The 5,000-nt window shown below is 49.0% G+C and overlaps 1 protein-coding gene across 1 annotated transcript in view; it reads left to right on the forward strand.

Annotated features, from left to right (window-relative positions):
- The window catches only part of ttc12 (tetratricopeptide repeat domain 12), a gene marked incomplete at its 5' end in the record, with an annotated part of 46,021 nt that overhangs the window by 8,406 nt on the left and 32,615 nt on the right, over positions 1–5,000 (forward strand). The gene's annotated exons all lie outside the window — the stretch shown is intronic.

Below are 5,000 nucleotides of genomic sequence, written 5' to 3' on the forward strand. Positions count from 1 at the left end.
CTCTCCTCCCCCATCCTCTTCTCTCCTCTCCTCTCCTCTCCTCCCCCATCCTACCCCTCTCCTCTCCTCTCCTCTCCTCTCCACCCCTCTCCTCCCCTCTCCTCTCCTCTCCTCTGCTCTACTCCTCTCCCCCATCCTCTCCTCCTCTCCTCCCCCATACTCTCCTCTCCTCCCCCCTCTCCTCTCCTCTCCTCTCCTCTCCTCTCCTCTCCTCTCTCCACCCCTCTCCTCTCCTCTCCTCTCCTCTCCTCTCCTCTCCTCTCCTCTGTTCTACTCCTCTCCCCCATCCTCTCCTCCTCTCCTCCCCCATACTCTCCTCTCCTCCCCCCTCTCCTCTCCTCTCCTCTCTCCACCCCTCTCCTCTCCTCCCCCATCCTCTCCTCCTCTCCTCCCCCCTCCTCTCCTCTCCTCCCCTTCTCCTCTCCTTTCCTATCCTCTCCTCCCTTCTCCTTTCCCCTCTTCTCCTCCCCATCTTCTCTCCTCCTCTCCTCCCCAACCTCTCCTCTCCTCCCCTCTCCTCCCCATCCTCTCCTCTACTCTCTTCTCTCCATCCTCTCCTCTCCTCATCTCCTCCCTACCCTCTCCTCTCTCCTCTCCCATCCTCCCTCTCTTCTCCTCTCCTCCCCCATCCTCTCCCCCCTTCTCCTCTCTTCTCCTCTCCTCTCCTCCCTTCTCCTCTCTTCTCCTCTCCTCTCTCTCCTCTCCTCTCCTCTCCTCCCCCATCCTCTCCCCCCTTCTCCTCTCTTCTCCTCTCCTCTCCTCCCTTCTCCTCTCTTCTCCTCTCCTCTCTCTCCTCTCTTCTCCTCTCCTCCCCCATCCTCTCCCCCCTTCTCCTCTCTTCTCCTCTCCTCTCCTCTCCTCACTTCTCCTCTCCTCTCCTCCCCTCTCCTCTCCTCTCCTCCCCTCTCCTCTCCTCTCCTCTCCTCCCAGCATCATTTCTCGCTTCAGTCCCTGCTTCAGGCCCTGCCCCCTGAGTGTGATGGATTGGCTGCCCTCTCGCCTCCTCTGTGGGCTATAGCCATCCAGCGTCTAAATTCAGCGCTGTGTGTGTGTGTGTGTGTGTCTATGTGTGTGTGTATGTGCGTGTGTATGTGCCTGTGTGTGTACACGTGTGTGTGTGTGTGTGTGACTGTATGTTAGTGTGTGTGACTGTGTGTGTGTAAATGTATCTGTGAGTGTGTGTGTGTGTGTGTGCCTGTGTGTGTATATATGTGTGTGTGTGTGTGTGTGTGTGTGTGTGTGTGTGTTCTGGTCTTAGTGTGTGTGTGTGTGTGTGTGTGTGTGTGTGTGTGTGTAAATGTGTCTGTGAGTGTGTGTGTGTGTGTGTGTGTGTGTGTGATTTCTGGTCTTAGTGTGTGTGTGTGTGTGTGTGACTGTGTCTGTGTGTGTAAATGTGTGTGACTGTGTCTGTGTGTGTGTATGTGTGTAATGTGTGTGTGTGTATGTGTGTGTGTGTGTGCCTGTGTGTGTACATGTGTGTGTGTGTGTGTGTGTGTGTGTGTGTGTGTGTGTGTGTGTGTGTTCTGGTCTAAGTGTGTGTGTGTGTGACTGTGTGTTAGTGTGTGTGTGTGTGAGTGTGTTAGTGTGTGTGTGTGTGTGTGTAAATGTGTCTGTGAGTGTGTGTGTGTGTGTGTGCCTGTGTGAATATGTGTGTGTGTGTGTGTGTGTGTGTGTGTTCTGGTCTTAGTGTGTGTGTGTGTGTGTGACTGTGTGTTAGTTTGTGTGTGTGTGTGTATCTCTTCCTCCTCCTTCTTTGAGGTATCCGCTTCATTCCTTTGATCTTTCACAGTTCAGCTGCTTGACTTATTTCCTCTTCTCCACCAAGGCTAATAGCCCAGACCACACACATACACACACACGCACACACACACTCACACACACACACACACACACACACACATGTACACACAGACTCTAATAGCCCAGACCATATTTCAGCGTTATATTCATATTGCGGCGTGTAAAGCGTGACTCGCAGCAGCTCTGGCTGGCGTGGGATCAAGGAGCTGCTGGTGTCTGTGTGTGTTAGTGTGTGTGTGTGTGTGAGTGTGTGTGTGTGTGTGTGTGTGTGACAGCTCCTGCTGCCCTGATGAAGAGGCCCCTCTCCCCCAGCCATAGCAGACGTGCGCCAGAGCCCTAATGGATGTGTGCACTCCGTGATCCCCTGCACTCACACACACAATCTGCTGCTCTCACACACACCCCACTCACACACCTACCCACTCACACACACCCCACTCACACACACCGTGATCCCCTGCACACACAACCAATCTGCTGCACTCACACTCTCACACACACCCCACTCACACACCTACCCACTCACACACACCCCACTCACACACACCGTGATCCCCTGCACACACACCCAATCTTCTGCTCCAGATGAGCTCTGGGGTGTGTGTGAGTGGGTAGGTGTGTGAGTGGGGTGTGTGTGAGTGGGGTGTGTGTGAGTGGGTAGGTGTGTGAGTGGGGTGTGTGTGAGTGGGGTGTGTGTGAGTGGGGTGTGTGTGAGTGGGGTGTGTGTCAGTGGGGTGTGTGTCAGTGGGGAGTGTGTGAGTGGGGTGCTGAAAACCCCCTTCCACACCGGCACGGGTAGGAGGGGGCAAGGGGCACGGGTAGGAGGGGGCAAGGGGCACGGGCAGGAGGGGGCAAGGTGCATATTCATTGTGAGGCACCGGACGGTCACCCCACGTTGTTTGGGGATGTGGCGACTGGACAGGGTTAATGTAGTGTGGAAGAACCGTGCAGGAGAGGGTGGTTTTCATAAATATACAGTGGTGGCCAAAATTATTAGAACACCTGACAGATCTGAGAATAATTACCTTTCTTTTGCCTCCAAAACATGATTTAATTTCATAATGTTCATGAAACATGCAGATGTGAGCACAACAAATATCAGATGAAGTGAATCCTACTGTTTTTATCCACTTTTAACTTTAATATGTGGTACGTCCACCTTTTGCAGTAATTACAGCAGCACATCTCTCTGGCATAGAGTCAATATATTTCTTGAGAACTTCAACACTAATGTTATCCCATGCCTTCTGCAACTCAAGCCAAAGGCTTTCCTTGGAATTTACAATAGATCTGTCGAGTTTATTTTCCAACTTGCCCCGAATTTGCTTGATGGGTTTGAAGTCCGGACTTTGAGAGGGCCGGTCCATCATTTTCAATGTTTTAGCAGATTCCTTGTCGCCGGTAGTTTCGGCAATAGTTAAAATAATGTTTAGGGTCATTGTCCTCTTGGAAAATAAATCCAGGCCCAATAAGACGTTTCCAAGAAGGAACTTTGTGCCTCACCAGAATGTTGTGTTATACTTTTGTATCCGTGATGCCATCAATTTAGCCAAAGTCACCTGTTCCTGAGGCTTTAATTGCACCCCACAGTATAATGCTACCCGCTCCTTGTTTAACTGTTGGCAAGAGATACTAATTTTTATATCTCTCCCCCTCACTTCGTGGAACATACACGCTTTGCTTGTTGCCAAACTATTCAAACCTGGACTCATCAGTACACAACACTTAAACCAATCTTTCTTTGTCCATTTCTTGTGTTATTTTGCAAATTTCAGGCGTTACACTCAATTCTTCTCTTTCAGTAATGTTTCTTTGCTGCTATTCTGCCAAAAAGTCCTTCTTCTCCCAGTTTCCGATGGACAGTTGTTGAAGACACTAATGCACCATTAGTCATTGTGATGTTGATCTCGTCACACAGTTCTTGTGAAGTCTTTCTTCTGTCCTGAAGACTGAGAATTTTGAGATGCTTCACTTGTGTGTCTGAAAGTTTCTTTTTGAAACCTCTCCGCTTTCGGTTCTGGTGCCATGGTGGTCTAAAGTGTACTTTACAGTGCTTGGACTGCACCTCAAGTCCTTGGCTATGGGGCAGTAACTCCAGCCAGCATCAAAAAAAGCCTTTATTCAAACCCGTTGCTCACTCGTTAGCTCCTTCTTCACCTTAGCCATGTTCAAAGAGCAACATGTGGTTCAAGACTGCTTCTAGAGGCTTTGGATCTATACCATTTGGTGGTGTGGCCTCAGTGACAAAACCCTGATGTTACCAATCACTTAATGAGCAGGATAGGCCTTGTACATTCAAAAGAATCGCCAAGGTGTGTCCTAAGACTCTTGCATCACCATCAATGTAACCACAATAACACCTGACAATGATTACAGAAGTAATTTGGCTTCTTCTGTGCAGGAACATGATTGTGTGACATTGACAGTGAAATAGGCCTAGCTGTTTTTGTATGGAAAATGACCTAATTCTCAAAATGATGGCTCTATTCTATGGTTTATAGAGCATAATGATGACTTTGTAGATATTGAATTAGTTTTTAAGGTATTTTAAAGGCCAATTCAACAAAAACAACTGAAAACTCTTAAATATGTCTAGTGTTCTAATAATTTTGGCCACCACTGTATATATATTTATTTACACGGGGACTAAACCCCAACACAGTGCCCATGAAATAAAACAAGCAAACAAATCAAACATACCGGCCGTACGCACAGCCAGGTACTGCAGTACTCTGCACCCTGAGCACCTGCCATGTCAGCAGCCACTGTCTTAGAGGAGTGGGGTTTCAACAGGGGGTCCGTGGCCCCCTGGTGGTCCGTGGCGGCATTGCAGGGGGTCCGCGACATGAGCCTATGTTGATCAGTTCACCATTGAATTTTTTTATTTTTATGAATTCGCTTTGATATTTTAACACATTTCCAGATTGCTTTTGTATATAGTGAAAATATCGTGATATAGGCAGAATATCTGTGCAGGCGGAGGGGGCGTGGTGGCGGCGGTTACAAACACGCACATGCGCGCAGGCACATCAGTGGGCCGCAAATTACTTTTTTAGTCAGAATGGTGGTCCCTGGGACAAAACCAGTTGAAAAGTGGAGTTTCATGAAACTGTCTTAGAGGAGTGGGGTTTCATGAAACTGTCTTAGAGGAGTGGGGTTTCATGAAACTGTCTAACAGGAGTGGGGTTTCATGAAACTGT

The sequence above is a fragment of the Sprattus sprattus genome (assembly GCF_963457725.1).
Source record: "Sprattus sprattus genome assembly, chromosome: 17".
Lineage (NCBI taxonomy): Eukaryota > Metazoa > Chordata > Actinopteri > Clupeiformes > Clupeidae > Sprattus > Sprattus sprattus.